The 18,126-nt window shown below is 39.5% G+C and overlaps 1 long non-coding RNA gene across 2 annotated transcripts in view; it reads right to left on the reverse strand.

Annotated features, from left to right (window-relative positions):
* The window catches only part of LOC102014561, a 45,231-nt gene that overhangs the window by 8,177 nt on the left and 18,928 nt on the right, over positions 1-18,126 (reverse strand). Inside the window, exons 1-2 of one of the 2 annotated variants that reach the window (XR_260435.2) lie at positions 3,634-4,315; positions 408-513 (exon numbers count right to left, since the gene is read on the reverse strand). This is a non-coding gene — a long non-coding RNA (uncharacterized LOC102014561). Of the gene's footprint in view, positions 1-407; positions 514-3,633; positions 4,316-18,126 lie in introns of those variants that run through there. The other variant, XR_001233341.1, reaches the window with a different exon arrangement.

The following is an 18,126-nucleotide window of genomic DNA, read 5'->3' on the forward strand; positions in this document are numbered from 1 at the left end:
TTTTTTTTTTTTTTGTACTGGGAATCAAACTCAGGACCTTGTGCTTGCCATGCAGGTATTTGTGCCACTGAACTATAATCCCCAGCCCAATAAGTAGATAATTTCTAATGTTATCATTTAATTCTCTTGTTCATTTTTTACTAATTTTGTTTTAGTTATTTTCTGAGTAGTTCTTTAAATCTGAAGCACTCAGGGAGGCAAAGCTGGCATCAGGAGACCAATCAGAGTCAGCAGGTACACACAAGCTGCTGTCTGTTTTCTCTCTTGCCTTCTGGAGCCACCAGCTCCTGGAAGCCAGACTGTGCCGGTCTTCTCTAGGGACTGCTTTTGCTTAGATGACCTTCTTGGTTCCAACTGGGCCTGTTGCCCAGGTTCCTGGCTTCAGATTGAGCATGAAGGGTTCATACCTGTTATTCTGGGCTCCTTTGTGCGTCACCAACTCTGATCCTTGAAGCTTCCTCATCTTTGAGCAGCCCCACTCATCTGCTGGAAGCCTGTCAATCAGCTCCCTTTCTAGAAGCAGAAAGCAGCATTTGGATAGGATGGACCTGAAAGGGTCTGTCGAATTCTATTATTCTCTGATTGCCTTAAAATAATACTAAGAAGACTGTCTCTCCCTCTACTGTTTCCATGCATCTTCTCAATATATCTCTAGAAAATATCTGTTGTGTACTTTACATACCTTTTTTGCCTGATTTAAGATAAATTCTTACTGAAATTATAAATTTTATGGTGTGATTGTTTAATGTTAGATTTTTTGTGCTATAAAATACAGAATATCTTACATATGCTTTCTGATAGATCTAGGGCAGTGAATCCCTTCTGGATATTTTTCTCTGAAATTACACTGAAAGAAATAAACAGCTGTCAGGAGTATGAAGGCTAAACCATTAGACTGCTGAGTCAGTGCTCTGGAAGTTATAATATGTCCTCGAATGCAAGTCACATGCCCTGACATTCAAGCACTCATTCTGTGTTTTGAGAGTCAACACAAATCAGTTGTGTGAAGTTGAAAAGAGGACAGGAGCACAACCGCAAACACAAATGCACGGAGAAGTAACAGGCAGATTTCTTGCCATTCAGGCATAAAAGTCAAACATACAGCCAACATTAACAATATGATCCGTCTCCAATTTTGTAATAGAGAAAACCTATTCTTACAGTGGTTTCCTTGATCTAATTGTATGTACTGAATAATATAATATAATTACTTATCACCTTGTTTTGTGTTTTTGAGACTCTATAAGATAGCAGACAGTATTTAACAAATATAAAACTAACCCATTTTATCCTCAAACCACATGCCATTTCAGATTCTCAACTTAGAGTCTGGGCATGGAGCCCAGATCAGGTATGTACCTTGTGGAGCAAGATTTTAGGCTTGAAATTTAAGCTTAGTGGATTCAATGGATGCTTTCAGCTGCCATTGGAATCACCTTGACCAGTCTCCCAGAGAGGAGATAAAGTCCTTTCACTTCTCTCTGCTGAGTCTTGGTCTTTCCTCACTGTGGTAGGAGGAGGATATCATAGAGGAAATGTAAAGAAAAGCCTACCTCATCCAGTCTGCAGCATGGTGGTTAAAAGAACAACAAGCAGAATCTGGTGAGGTGGATCCCTGAGACAGGCAGTGCCTGAAAGTAGCGAGACATTAGGCTGAAGCGGGGTCTGAAGGACTTGTGCGCAGGATGCTACAAGCACTTAAAGTGTTATCAGCGGATAAGCTGGGGGAGAATCTGGGCCTGTCAGGTACCACTTCCCAAAAGAACAGTTTCTGAACCTGCCAAGTTGCAGCATGAATCACCAGCCCAGGCCTCAGCTGAGAAGCATGCAGGACGTTTGCCAGCACTCAGGCAGCCAAGGGCACCACTGAGACCCACAGACTGGCCACTGAACATCCATGCAGCACAAAGCCTAGGGGGCGAGCAGTGCCCAACGATTGTGTGAAGTATTTCATGCCTCTCAAGTTCAAATGGGATGGGGCATTTTAGTCAGGGTTTGTTGGTTTGTTTGTTTTGTTACTAACAGTAAGAAGTACTTGCAGAACGCAAGAAATTACACGAACAAAATAAGAAAAAACATGTTCTTTGTACATCCAAGTGTAGTATCATGGAAGGTAGTTACAGGTTGACAGCATCGTGGCAGGTAGGTACAGGTTGACAGGAAGTATGTGCACACATGCGTGCATGCACACCAGCAGTGGGCCCGATTTGTGTGCCTGAGGTACAGAACTTAACAGGAGCAAGTGTCAAAGCAAGGTAAGAGGCATTTATAAATATCCAAATAGCTCCTAGGTTGAACCATTCTTGACATCAGCACTGTCGGTTCTCACTCGGGGGAAGAAAATGTCGCTGTAACCAGCAGCCCCTGAGTGTTGTCCAGCTTTCTAGAAAGCCCATGTTAAAAACCACTCAACTTTCTTAGAGATGCCATTTCCATGTGTACATGTGATTTTATAGGGGATATGGTTTAAATCTGAAGTGTCTCCTGGAAGTCTCACGTGTTCAGAGGTGCGGCTTTTGCAAGGTGAATGGTTTCCGGGGTGCTGTACTCATAAGCCCACTGATGAGTGTGTAGCTGAATGTGCTGTCAGGAGATGGGTCCTGGTCAGAGGAGGTGGTCACTGGGGCATGACCTGGCATGGTGCATTCTTGACCCTGGCTCTTCCTTCTCTCACTCTCTCTTCTTGGCAGACTCCCACTACCGCCCTGCTGCCATGATATTCCTGCCTTGTAGCCTGCTGACCATGGACTGAAACTACTGAGGCCGTGAGCCAAAATAAATCTCTCTTCTTTAAGTTGTGGGTGCCAAGTATTTTATCCCAGCAACAGAAAACTGGCTATACATGTTATTGTAACCATTTTTTCTTAAAGTAACTTCTTTGTTCTCAGTGGTGTTGGAGTGTAGCGAGACACTATGATCAGTGACAAATCATCTCCTACAGGGCTCTGCAGTGTGATGAGGAGGACAAGGGGTCTTAGCATGGTGAAGCTGCTCTCCAGGGTTGCTGGAGACGTGTTCTATCCTCCTTGCAGCTCCCGAGACTAAACCAGTGTAAGAGAATTTGCTCCAGACTATGATACATTAATATTTTGGATTGGTTCAGGACATTGGGGCAGCCACGACAGTGCAGCCAAAGATGCTCATGAAAGAGATTCCTGAAACTGCTTTTAAAAGTGGCAGCAATAATGGCATAAATGTGTTTGAAGCAAATGGAGTGTGTTGAAGGTGATTAATGGCAAAGTGTCTTTTACTACAATAACTTTTTTTTTTGGGTACCAGGAATTGAACTCACAACCTCATGCTTGCCAGGCAGGTGCTGTGCTGCTGAGCTATATCCCTAGCCCCTACAATAACATTTTTAAATTTAAACATTCACTATATTTGTCCATCACACCTCATAATATAGAAGCTCAAGAAGCTAAACAATGTTTTTTTTTATATAGTTCTTTGTTTTTTTTGTACCAGGAATTGAACTCAGGACCTGGCACTTGCTGGGCAGGTGCTTGTTTTCTTTACACTGTATTGAGGATATCTGTCACAAAATCACTCTCTCTTCTTTTACACACTAGTTTCTCAACAATAGTTAAGGTAGTCTCTTTTCCTCCACACCAGGTAGACTTGGGTTTTCCTTACCTTCAAAAATCTCTTTATTGTGCTGTTCTTCTCTAACACTGTCCTGACTCACTTTCCTCTTACTTTGTCCTCATATCTGTATCTTTTTAAAAAAAAATCTCAATTCACACAATTTCTACAAGAATTTCTAGTATGTTCATTGTTTGACACTATCTCCTGGGATGAGAGATGAGAGTCTGACATAATGGCCAGGAAATCCGGGCTGTAGAATTCTTCCTTTTGTGAAAAAGAATGTGGTGGATGTTTGGCAGACTTGGAAACCTTAGAGATGAGAGTCTTGACAACTGGGCATGCTGGTTACAGTTCCTTTGAGATGGAGGTGCGTATACACAACATTTAAGAGTGTCATCTCAAGGGGACCCTGGGGGTTCCCCTGTCTCATTTTTTATTCAGAATTTTGATGAGTCCAACTCTGTAGGGCTTCCTGAAGTCTTTCCTGTTGAGCTCATGTCCTGTTGAGGAAATTAGCCACACTATGGTACCCCATGGAGTACACAAAGTAGCAGGGCCACTCTTTCCGCTGGAAAATTCCAAGGGCAATCAGAATTCTAAAAGGAGAAGCCAATACACGTAGGTGGGGTCTGTTGTTCCAGACTACACAGTTGGTCTTGCATGTGTGGGGATACTATATCCAAAGATTCAAACAGCCACTGATCAAAAACATTTGAAAGGAATTGTATCTGCTCCAAACAGTACTAACTTTATTCTTGCCATTATTCTCTAAACAATACATATGACAAGTATTTGCATTGCATTTATATTGCATTAGGCAGTGTAAGTTATCTGAAGATGGTTCAGTGTACACAGGGAGATGTGTGTATTGCTTCCATGCAAATACTACGGCATCTTATATACAGAAGATGAGCACCTGTGGATTGTAATATCTGTGGGAGGTCCTGGCACCATTCCCATGCTGATACCAAGGAATGACTATATACACAAAAAGGTGTTTGAAGAACTAATTGGATGAGGTTTCAGTTACAGGTACAGGATTTTCTCTGCTGCTGTGGCTCAGATATCTTAATGGGAGCACTCTTGGCATTTTGGTGGCACAGTTTTTCTTTGATTAGCTTCTCACACATTGCTAGACATTTAGTATTCTGGGGCTCTGGGCACCAAACAGCCGTAGAATTTCCCAGTAATCATACAATCAATAACACTTTCCACATTTCTGAATGCCCCATTAGAGGTGGTGTCTCCTTCAGTTGGGAATAAGCGCTCACTAAGAAGTATGGATGAGCAATATGATAGTAATTCACTGAACTAGAATTGTTGTGTTTCTTTAGAACAAAAGCTTCATTTTTAAACCCTGAGTTAGTAGAAATACTAGATCCAGTGGCAATGATGCCAGTTTTCCGCTTGTTAACCCTCTGTTCTCCTGATCTTGCTGTTTGAAGTGTGCTCTTCAGATCAGGAGAATCAGTGTTACCTGAAAACTTGACAGAAATACAAAGCTTACCAAATCATAAAGTATATTTGAACAAAACTCCTAGTTAATCCCCATGAATGTTAAAGTTTGAGATGCAGTGCTTTAGAAAACAACCTGACAATCTCTTGACAACATCAGACAGCTAGACTTTTCCCCACTTGGTGGCACAAATGTTTTGGATCCCTATCCCCCACCTTAGAGACTCCCCAAATTGTACCTTTCCATTATGGTGAAAGCAGAAACTTGTCTGCCAAAGAACCATCATGTTCCTACCCAACCTGGGTTCCAACAACAATTGGGCTGTCTTGTAATTGCAAAAAAAGCAAGAACATCAAGTGATCTTAACAATTACCATCAATTATTCCTTACTTGATGACAGTCAAGGCCGGGAGTTGTGCCCTAGTGCTCAGAGCTCAGGCTAATTACTGGAAGCACTGTTTCAGGCTCTATACTGCCAAGTATTTTCTACCTTTCCTATTTGCTGGTGTTATTTGTAACCAGGACATTTTTCTAGACTAAAGAAAATCTTATAGGCAACAACCATCCGCCCACATTTCCCATCATCTCTGGCAACAAACTCCAAAAAGCCCAAACACCACAAATGTTCTAAGGGAAAAATAAAGGGATTATGCCCCAGTGCTGCTAGCAGGGCTGTAGCCAGCATAAAGGGTTGCTTGTGCTGCTCCCATTCACGATCAGCTGACCCTGCTAGACAATGTGAACATCAGTAGCTCTTGAACCTGCCCACTCCTCTCTGCAGCTGGCTGAACAGCAAACTCAGAACAAGATGTCCAAAGACTCCTTGCACACAAGTCTGCCTCAGCCCAAGTGAACATCACTGTGTTGGTTCTGCTGACCGAACTCACATCTGTCTAGAAGTTCATGAACAATTTGCAGAATGCGCGCGTGCACGCGCGCGCGCACACACACAAAGAAATCCCAGAAAATTCAAAGTGGGTTTATCCTTTTTTTCTTCTAGCCACAGACTTTGTGTTTTTGGCAAAGTAGATTGTCATGCATATTTAAGTGAATTATTCCTTTTTTAAAGTTGTGGCAAAATGTATATAACACATACACAAAACTACCACTTACAGCATTTTAAATGTGCAGATCAGAAGCATTTCATACATTCACAGAATTACACCACCATCACCACGGTCCTGTTTCAGAAGTAATTTTGAAAAAGATTTCTGCAGTTCCAACCATCTATCTTCTGTTATATATTTAAGAAAATTAAGCATTTTTTACGTTGTTGTGTTCAACCAGGACAAATTTGGTTTATCTAATTCTGAAGATCTTATCACACTATATGTGGGCTGGGCTATTGTAGATAAATACTTGAAACTGTCTTCAAACTAAATATAGGCAAAGAACTATTTTTACCTCACTAATAACACACATTATTTCTTTATTATTACACATGCACATTGTTTTCTCCTATATGTAGCCTTTTTACTAAGCCTGAAAAATCTAAGCAAGTACAATACAAAGAGAAGAGGAAAGTAATTAATTATATGTGTTACTTTTCATAAATTCAAAGCAACATCCCATTTAATTTAATGTTTTAAAAAACATTATGCAACAATATTTCTAAAGTTCTTAACTCTTTTGTGAAATAAACACTTAGTTCCTTTCACGTACCCTCAGATATATTTCTATTTATAAAAATTAAACACACATATATACATAAAGCTTTCTGGCTCTCTTAGGAGGCTAGAATTTGGAAGCAAAAGACCAAAACATTGGCACTCAAAAATTGCAGTCAGGAAAATTGAGGGTTATTGTGTTAATAGCATAAGACATGATTAAGCCTGCTCATCGCCCCTTGTTGTAGGTTGATTAGGCTATGATTAAATTCTCATTTTTTATTGGTCATAGCTTTTCACTATTCTTATCTTTTTATAGCCACTTTCCCCAACCAGTAAAAGTTTCACCCTAATTTTGGATCACAGGCATCTTCTTATGTAAACACCACTCACCAGGAGAACTGGTTCTTCAACCAATTAGTTACACAGGCTTACTCCCTCTTTTTCATTTTATCACATGAATTATCAAAAAAATTATTTTGTTGTATCTGGGCACTTTTTATCACTTAAACTAGTAAGCTTTGTCTTCAGTTTTTCTTAGAATCTTTAAATTACTGTCTCCACTTCCACTATCCAGTGAATACTAACTATAGAGGACACTACAGTTAGACAACTATTTTGGTAAACAATGACTAAGTTATGAAAAAATTTGAACTAGATAAATTCAAAGCCCTAGATTTCCATCAGATAAAACAAGGTTAAGCCAGATAAATATTAAAGATGCTTAAACTATTTATTTGCACTGCCGGTGTGTTAGTAAGCTTTCCATTACTGTGACAAAATGCCTGAGAAAATCCATTTATGAGGGGCAAAGGTTAATTTTGACTTATGGCTCCATCACCTTCCAATAGTGACATGGGCTAGAGATCATGCCTGCAGCACGTGGACCTTTGAGGGATATCTGAGATCTAAACTATGATCATGAGATAGTTGAAAATTTTCAATAATCTATTCCCTACTTTCCTTTCTTCTTAAATGCGCTTTCTTTTTTTCTTTTTCTTTTTTTTTTCAGTACCGGGAATTGAACTCACAACCTCGCGCTTGCCAGGCAGGCGCTGTGCAGCTGAGCTAAATCCCCAGCCAAACATGCTATACTGGGCAAAATTCACACTGTGAATTATGTTCATAATTTTGGAAATCATGAATTTACATGGTACATAAGGAAAAAGTTGGAAGGTGTTGTGCCTTTGGTCAAGAAGGTTATTCACTAATACTATATTCACAGGGGAGGAGATTTCCTTTCAGAAGCAGCTGAGAGTAGACGTCTGACCAGAGGAGGAGTCACAGAAAGGGAGTATTCAGCATCACACACTGAAGATATTTCGAGACTTCAGAGCTGCTCGATAATGGAACAGGTCTCCTTCTGAGGTGGTTTGTCTCCCAGAATGCTCAAAGACCAAACCATTAAAGATCAGAGTATTACAGCAACAGTCTTGTCTCATCTAGCTGTTTCCTTAACTTCCCTCTGACTTCACTCAGCTTACATAGCCAGGAAGCTAAGGCCGTAAAGCTTGAACATCAGGGTTACTGCTGGACTATGAAATAGCAATGGCATCAGAGAGTACTTGGGTTCATTTATTTTTGCTTCTACCTGCGAGATATGTTGTTTCTAAAAGTATTCACACCAATCTCCCAGCTATTACTACCCTTTCCTTAAGTGTGGACTGGCCCCAGGACTGTCTTTGACTGGTAGCAGAAATAACAATGCGACTTCTGGGTGAAGGTCTTAATAAGCCTGCTAGTTTGTTTCTGCCCTTTTGGAAACCATTTGCCATGTAAAACATTCAGCATATTATGCTGGAGAGGGCACACGGGATAAGAGAAGGCCTGGATGATCAGAGGCCATCCAGAGGAGGACTCATTGCTGAAGCTGACAGCCAGCTTCCAACTGGCAGATGCTCTGGACCTCTCAGGTTTAACTGTACCGGGTGCTGTGGTTTGGATCTGCCTGGGGTCTCAGAGAGACCTTTGAACAATACTGGAACTGTGAAGACTGCAGCAGCATTTAGAGATGGACTGAACACATTTAGCATAAAGAGATGTTCCTGAGTCTTTGGGGGGCTAGCGGTAGATTGCTGTGGTTTGGGTCTGGAATGTGCCATCAAATTCTCACGCACTCAGCGGTGGGCTGTTGGAAGACAGTTGGATAACAGAGGGCGTTGTGTTGATCAGTGGATTAATTCATGAGTGAAGCTCAATGTGTTATTGGGAGGAGCAGCCTGGTCAAATGAGGGGGGGTCACTGTGAGCCTGACCTGGATGGTGCAGCTCCCTCCCCAGTGCCTCCCTCTTCTCTGCTTTCTGGCTGACATGTGGACAGCTTTTCTGTACCAGGCCCTTTCACTGCACCATTCCTGCCCTGGAGCCAGGTGACCATGCGAGGACAGACTCCTAAAACTGTGAGCCAAAATAAAGCTCTCCTCCTTTAAATTGTGGATACTGGGTGTTTTGTCCCAGGAAGTGGGAAGTGACTAAGACACCAGGTGACTCGTCCACTTCCTGGAGCTAAGATATAAGCAATTCCTATCAAGCCTGGCCTAAATTTCAGACCCAGAGAATTGTGAACAATATAATGGATAATGATTTAAATCATAAATTCTGGGCTAGCTGGGCACAGTGATGCATGCCTGTAATCCTAGCACTTAGGAGGCTGAGGCAGGAGGATTGCCTCTAGTTTGAGGTCAGCCTGGGCTACATAGTGAGTCCAAGGCCAGGTTGAACTACATGGTGAGACTCTATCTCAAAAATAAAATAAAATAAAATAAAATAAAATAAAATAAAATAAAATAAAAATTCTGGGCTAGTTTATTACACAGTGATAGAAAATTGAACAGAAATTTAGATTAGATGTGGGATGCTGCCATAGCCAGAACCTAAAACATGCATCTTTCACTGCTACTGAGTGGCAGCAGAGGCTGGAGCAATAGTGAAGACACTGTTGGGACACCTGGGTAGCACTGATATAATTGCTATTGAAGTTCAAAAAATATGACCTGTATTACATAGCAGGAAAAATTTTTTATCACACTGTCATTTACAAAATCACAGAAAATTTGACTAACTTTCTTATCTGCAAAAGAAGACTTCCAGGCAACATATTGAAAGCATGATTAGTTTCTCTTAGCTGCACTGATAAAGTTCAGGAAGACAGAGGTAAACTAAGGAAGGAACTGTTGCTCAGTGTGGTGGAGCATGACTGTGATCCCAGCACTTGGGAGGCTGAGGCAGGAGGACTGCTGTGAGTTTCATGCCAACCTGAGCTACATAGTGAGACTCTGTCTCAAAAAAAAAAAAGAAAAGATGGAATTGTTTCCTTTTTAGGCTGGATAAGACAAAATATAGAGTCCAGGACATCATCTCTGGCCAACAAGATATTCTCAATATGATGTTCTCAATATCAGGGTAATGATTAAAATACGTTTCACTGTTAAATTCCTTGTTTAAACCTCTACAAGATTAAACTGGCACCAAGAACACTTTCTCAACTAGACAACTGGACTTCTAAGAATCTTGGGGACATTTTCCCAAACCAGCTTGTGACCCAAAGCAGCACATGTGACCCAAAGTAAAGAGAAGACCATCTTAGAATTATAGATGTAGTCTTTTGGCCGCAGTATGACCTTCAATAGAATTCATAGAGAACTTGTAACATTTTAAAGAATTTATACTTGCTGAAGCACCACGAGCTCCAAATAAAAGGAACAGAGACAACTTTCACAGTTCTCTGGGCCTCCAATTTTTTATGGGCAACAAACAGATTGAGAGTTACTTGTAATGAAAAGTAGAGACAATTCAAGGGGCAGAGTCAAGAGACCTTGTCTTAAAATATAAAAAAATTTAAAGGACTGGAAATGTAGTTCATGGAGAAGACTCTGGGTTCAATCTCCACTATAATAAATCAATTAATAAATAATAACTTTATTTTTTAAATCATGGGTCAGGGAAATTACTTCTAATATAGATAGAACAAATAGGGACTATAGGACCACTCTCCTCCACTCACTTGGACCTGGGAACTGTCCAGGGACAACCCTTCTGACCTCTGTCCTAAGGTCCACTACTTAGAAGTAGAAATAAGAATGACAAAGACCCCTGGAAATTTCCAAAATTCCAAACCAGGACACATGCATATTAGACCTGCTGGCATGACCTACAATCACCTTTCTTCATTTGGAGCTTATTAAAGGTCCATGCATATGGACTGCAACTCACACATCCAATTGTAAAGAGTGGATTAGGAGAAAGGACATGCACGGGAGATACAGCTGATGTGACTCAGCACTCTACCAATCACGCTGTCAATCATGTTCTGGAAGGCCGGGTGGAAGGTGCTCTAGGCCTGGTGCAACATTTTCAAAAAAGAACTGTTTGGGTAAGAGTTACGTGGTAACACTGAGCATTAGAGTAGAAATCACTAAGAAAGATAAGAAATGATGACATAAATCATTATCCATTTTATAGTTCACAATTCTCCAGGTCTGGAATTTGGGCCAGACTTGATGGAATCGATTATCTTAGCTCCAAGAAATGGAAGAGTCACTTCAGTGCTACTGCCATTGATCACATGGGCCAGCTCAGGTTCCAGGCTCCAGTCAAACTGTTTATCTCTCTTTATTCCCTATCCTGTACCTCCAGATCCCTGTCCATTACTTTAGAGAATTCAGCTATTGGGCTCCATTTAATGTCCAAAGGCCCTGGCAAACTGGAGTCTCAAACTCTTCCAATCTGGTCTGTTAGGCAAAAAAGGCCACAGAGAAACTTCTTTCTCCACTGATGAGAACCATGTGGCCGTGGTTATGCATAATCAGGACCCTATCTTTCCCCTTTCCGTTACTTTATAGTAGTATTAAATAAAAGCTGTTCAGATAAGAGTTTACATGGTAACCCTGGACATTAGAGCAGAAATCACTAAGAAACACAAGGTGCTGAGAGTCTGAAGTTTCATGCCACATGAAATTTAGTACTATTTTAATCATTTTAGATTCTGACTATGAAGAAAATAGTATCTAAAATTGAGATAAATATCTGCCATAGGGACAAAAATAGGATAGAACAGGAGGCTGAGCTTCACCAAGGTCCTCGCCCACCAGCACCAGATAATTGCCTTGCTCCCGCCATCGATTTTATTAGCTGAAGAACTGAGTAAATACCAAAGAGGAGTGATACTTTTTTTAAACCACTGGCTGCATATATATTTTAATTATACAATTTTAATTATAGTATTTAAAGCTAGTTACAGCTGTATAATTTAGACATATTTAGAGTTTTGAAATATTTATATGCACATATAAAGTGCTTTGTTCTGTACAGGCAAAACTGTTGAAAAATTGCCAGAATAATTCTTGGTATTTCAAAAACTAAGCACAAATTAATAAATTGAAGTCTAAAAAATATAAAATTTCTGCTGATCACAAGACACACCAAGAAATGAGAACAGATTGAACAGCAAGAAAGTAAATTTGTATCAATCTAATATTCAAAGGGCTATTTTAGATTACTTGTTTACCAACAAGAAATAGATAAATTATCAAAAGAGACAAATACAGAGCAGTCAGAAACAAAGGAGCTGAGAGTCATTCTCTTTCCACAGTTTAACTGTAAACAGTACCCTACAGGTATTCCTGCTTCTAAGCAGGATATTCTAAGCAGGAATATCCTAAGAGATTAAAACATAACATACTAGACACCTAGGAGATCACCATGACAGACTGAGTGTGAGGCACCCAAAAGAGAGATGTCTGGCCTTTAAATTCTGAAAGGCTGAGTTATCTTCTTTTTTTCCCCTTCTGTGTTGCTGTTGCTACCTGCCCTGTGATGCTCAATAAATGTAGCTACTTACTACTTACTACTGGATGTACACCTGGCAGCTCTTTCCTCATCATGCACAAGAACCTGGACTATTATTGGCCCATTCAACTGTAACAAATAGGCAACTCACAAAAGAGAAGACAGGCAAGACTCAGTTCTAATAATCAGGAAAATGCAAGGTAAAACCACCATGAAATATCATTTCATAGCAGTCACACATGTAGAAATAGTATTAGTATATTTTTAGTATATACGCTGCTGAAATGTGGACAGTATTAGCATATTTCTGAAATTGGAAAATTTTTTAAAAATCAAGCTTAGCTAAACACAGAGGCACATGCCTATAGTCTCAGCAATCTAGGAAGATGAGGCAGGAGGAATTGTATTTTCAAGCCCAACCTGGACAACTTAGTGATTTAGTGAGATCCTGTCTCAAAATACAAAGTAATAAAAAGCCCGAGAATGTAGCTCAATACAGAGCACCTAAGTTCAATCTCCAGCACAAGAAAAAAAAATTACTCATAATTCAACTAGGTATTCCATCTATTTCTAATGATATAGGAGAGATATAACCTCCAAACTGTTAAATGTCAGATCTGCTGAGTTTTTATCCCCTGAAATTGAAGAATGAATTCCAAAGGACAGAGGAGGTTAAGAGTAGAAAACGTTTACTGGGGAATACGAATAGCTCTAGGGAGACAGAAGGGGTCCTCAGTGGGTTGCCACCAAAGTTATCTGTTTGAGAATGTTCTATAGGGCAAAGTCACAAGGTGGGTACAATGCGGGTCACACTATAATCAACCAGGACTTCAAGGAAGATGTCAGAGTGGTGAACAGCTGAGAAACAACCTCTCCAATATTTTGTGTCCAGATACTGGAATAGAGCAACATGAGGAAGAGAAGCAGGAGGGAAATAGGTCTCCACGACCCAGTAAAGATTTGAAGTGAGGAATGAAGTCCATGGGGAGAGTAATGAGAGAGACCATAACACAGAAGAAGGACATGACAAGTGGCACTTGCTCCATGAGCCCTGGCTCATTGTAGTGGGAGGTGTGGCTTGAGCCTATAGATGAACAGTCACTACTGACTACCCAAGAGGCCTCTAGCTTATGTTTGATGCTATTGTTATTGCTGACTGTACTACTTTAGTCAAGGTCACGTAATTGTTCTAATCATCGTTCTTCCTGCTATTCCAAGACTGAGATCGCCTAAGTATCACAAACAATACTATAGTTCAATATTGGGCTAGGCCAAACAGGCAACAACTTCTCATCCTCACTAAATTAAAGAGGTAGGCCCTTGAGGGAGTCAGTGGAAAAGATGAGAATCCATCAGGACTGTGGCTGGAGGTGCATCTGAAGATTAAAGTCACAATGGCTAGTTTTACATACTTTCCTAAGGAATGAACAGTCTTGAGATTATTGGTATCACCCTTTTGAGATTTCCCATATTCTCATTAGGGGTGGGCCATCCTCTCCCACCTACTAAGACTTGAGCTAACACTAAAACTGCTAAGATTAGAGGCCAAGACTAAAGCTTACTACCAAGGTTAATGATGCCACCCATACGCCCTTGTTACAATTAGATCAATATTACCTACGTGACTATATTTGCAATCTTATTGGCTGACCATAATTTTAACCCACATTGTATCTTTTCACAATTTTGCTCTATAAACCTTTATTTGAGAAGTAGGCTCATTTAGGACCCCTCCTGTCTCTCAGGAACTAGTCCTATTCCCCATTCCTTTTCTCCAATAAATTTTCCTACTTCTAACCTCCATTGTTCCTTAGAATTCATTCTTCTACACCAGGGAACACAAACTCAGAGTATTTGACATCTAGCATTTCCCCTATATCAGAGACATTTCTAGGTAAATGGATATACCTTGAGACCATACTCTTAAGTGTAATAAATCAGACAGGCATGTTTAAATAATGCATTATTTTTCCAGTGTGAGAAACCAAAAATCTAAATAAAGAGGAAAATGTAAAATCAATACTGTGAAGTAGCAAAAATATCCAAATGAGAAGGGCAACAAGAGAAGGGAGAGTGGGGAAGGAAGAAAGGGACAAGAAAAAAAGAGAACCGAAGAGGAAAAGTAGAAACAAAGTTTTTATAAATAAGGAGGGTGTTATGTTTTTGTCTGGATGTCCCCCTAAAGCCTCATGCAGTCAAGTGGGGGTGGGTTTTTTGGAGGCAGCTGAATCTAGAGTTTGTGAATGGTTCATTGTTTAGTGCTGGGATTGGCAGTTTGAGTACTACACCCGCCCTAGGGCAGATAGCCTGCATACAATACAAGGAAGGGAAAGAGGCTTGCTTGAATTTGTTGAATTTGCCGTCTCTGCTGCCATGCTGCCATGAACTGTTGCCCCTCTGCCCTGCCACCCTACCTTGGAGCCAGCCAATTACGGACTGAAAGCTCTACAAACTGTGAGCTAAAAAACTTTTTCTCCCTTAATTTTGGGCATTGGGTATTTTGTCTCAGCAATGAGAGAAAAGTAATCAAGACAGACGGGAAGAGGGGTTGAAGGGAGGGGAGGGGAGTGGGAGAAATAAAAGAAGAATCAAGATACATCATGCAGAGGTACAACTCCCTATGATGCACATTATCATTACGTATTATCTAAAATGTACCAATAAAAAAACAAAACCCATTGCTTATAAAAAAAACTATTATCAACCAATAAGATTACAAGTATACCCGCTTACCTAACATTGATCCAATAGACATGCAGGGCACATAGCAAGGGGTGGATGACATCATTAACCTTAATTGATAATCTATAGTCATAGTCTTATCTTCAGTCCTAGTAGTTTTAGTCCTGTGAGTCTTAATCTTAGAGGGTGGGAAAGGATTGCTGACCCCTAGTGAGATAATGGTCTATTTTGGGGGAAATGAATGTGGATTCTGATCTTCAGCTTTCTTTTCCATCTTCCCATCAAGAGCCTAGGTGTCTGGCCTCTTTCTGAGAGGATCCATTTTGCTCCCTTCAGAAGAGCACTGTCAAGAGCCTCGAACTCAAATGCTCACAAAACTACATAGGTAAACATGAGGGCAGAAAACAAGCCAAGTGTTTAAAAACAGACAGTGATACCAACTATGAAAGAGCAGGTCCCATCTAAGAAGGGCAACTTCCACCTAGCTCCAGTTGTTCATAAGAGGAAATGATTTCTGTTTAAAAGTTGTCAGATTTTCATATGCAATTCTAAAATATTGTGCAGGCCAAAAATGTCTATAACTTAATGTAGCACCCAGGCCCAAACTTGCAAACTTTACTCAAACTACTTGATGAAGGTATGTTTCTTTTATCAGCAAAGCTCTGTCCCTGTTCTTCAAAAAAAAATGACAGGTTCTCATTGTCATGCTATAGGGCTTTTGATTTTTTCCCCCTTCCTGGAATCTACAGGCACCCCAAGATCACTTTTTTGATCATTAAAATCCAGAAACAAGTATCCCTTATTTAGACTTCATTACTTCTTTTTTTAAAGAGAAAAAGAACAATAAAAACAATACAGAATTTCAACAAGATTATAGGAAATTAACAACGGTTATTATATTGCATATTGTTATCTTCAAAGTAGTTGCTCAGATTACCAGATATAGGCATGCAAAACTGATCAAATAATATAAACACTAACTGTTCTTTTTAATGAACTAATAGAAATTAGTAGTACAATTATCTTAGCTATTGTGTATGTGTATATATATATTTCCCCTTCCGTCTTTTCGCCTTCCCCTCATCCCAGTTGTTCTTTCCATTTGAGCAGTTTCTTTCCCTTTCACAATATCTATTGTACCTTTCAGGTCTTATTTACTCTTTCAGCTTCTTAAGTGGACAGATTCCTAGAAATGTATGAATTACCAAAGCTGAATCAAGAAGATATACAAAGTCTGAATATAATAATTATAACTAATATAAATTAGTGAAATTGAAAACATAATTTAAAACTTACCAATTAATTTGAAGATAACAATATGCAATATAATAACCATTATTAATTTCCCACCATTTTGCTTTGATATTTTGTATCCTTCTTGTATTTCTTTTTATTTCCTTAAAAAAAAGACTTACCAACAAAGAAAGGCCCAGGTCCTGATGGATTCACAGCTGGATTCTACACGAAATTTAGAAGATTTAATGCCGATACGCCTTAACCTCTTTAATTAAATTAAATGTGAAGCAATTCTGCCTAACTCATTCCTGGAGGCAAGTATTACTCTGATACCAAAACCAGAGAAAGACCCAACCAAAAAAGAGAACTACAGGTCAATCTTCCTAATGAATATAGATTTTATTATTTCATCAGTAGATAATTTGTCTCAATATTCAATTCATCTCAACTAACATAGTATATGATATTTATTTTGTTTTTTTTTGTTGTTTTTTTTCCGGTATCAGGAATCAAACTCACGACCTTGCGCTTGCCAGGCAGGCACTGTGCCACTGAGCTAAATCGCCAGCCCCAGGATATGATATTTAAAAACCATTTTACATATTTTAAAAATTATTATGGTGTAACATACAATAACAGTAATTTTCTAAGTGAACCAATGGCTCAGCACTTAAAAGTGATGTTTAAAAATTTTTTTCTAAGTAACAAAATATGTAAGGTGAAACAGCAGTCAACAAAACACCAGTGCAAATTTTCAGTGAGAATTTATATGTAGTCAAATATGTGTCTTCAATAAGTAAGTGAATAGGAAGTACAAAGATGAATTTCTGAAAATTGAGTGCACTTTTGGACTAACAAGCTATTCCTCTAATAATCCCCATTTATAAGAATTCAACATACAATAGGATAGTCTATCAATGTTTTTATATAACTTTCAGCGTGCAGTGGGCTCCTTTCTTATAGAGCAATAGAAATTTTACACAATCAATAATGTCTTCCTGTACAAATCTGATAAATTCTGACTCTAAAAGAGAAGAAAAACTAAGAATCGTCGCCAGTCTTCAAAAACAGATGTAGTTCACTGTATTTCCAAGAGACTGAAAGTAGCCTCTGTGGATGGCTGAGCATATAGCCCAGTGATAAAGCATTTGTCTAGCATGTATGAGGTCCTGGGTTCAATACACAGCAAAGCTTCCATCCTGATACAGTCATCATGCTCAGAGAGAAAACCAAAGAAACATAGGAAAATCCTATTATATGGTATAGAAGAACAGCTAGCATTATGGCATATGCATGCTAGCATGTACTGCACACTACAATCGGATCAAACCACTTATGTGAAGAATGTAAGCTTACTCCTTGTATATGGGGTACACGTTTGAGATTTCAAGCATAACAACCTTTCCTACCTGGTACGATACTTTTCTTTTGAGTGATACTTGTAAATCATGATTTTTACAAAAAAAGGAGGAGAAGGAGGAAAGGAAGGAGAAGGAGGAGGAGGAAGAGGAGGAAGAGAAAGAAATACCTTGGAGATACACAATTAGGGAGCATCTATTTCAAGTGCAGTTGGGGCGCCAATAGGATGCACAGAGCCCAAATTCACATCCCTCCTGGTGTTTACTGCTTGTATCAATAGCATATAATCAAAATGCAGATAACATGTGGCAAGGTGCTAATTAAAGAAATAAGCAAAAAATATAAGACCTTTGATATTTTCAGCAAAGTATATAGACTAGATAGTGAAGGGATAGTCTCAGAAGAAGTGAAATGA

This window comes from Chinchilla lanigera, unplaced genomic scaffold (genome assembly GCF_000276665.1).
Source record: "Chinchilla lanigera isolate Chin_1 unplaced genomic scaffold, ChiLan1.0 scaffold00015, whole genome shotgun sequence".
Lineage (NCBI taxonomy): Eukaryota > Metazoa > Chordata > Mammalia > Rodentia > Chinchillidae > Chinchilla > Chinchilla lanigera.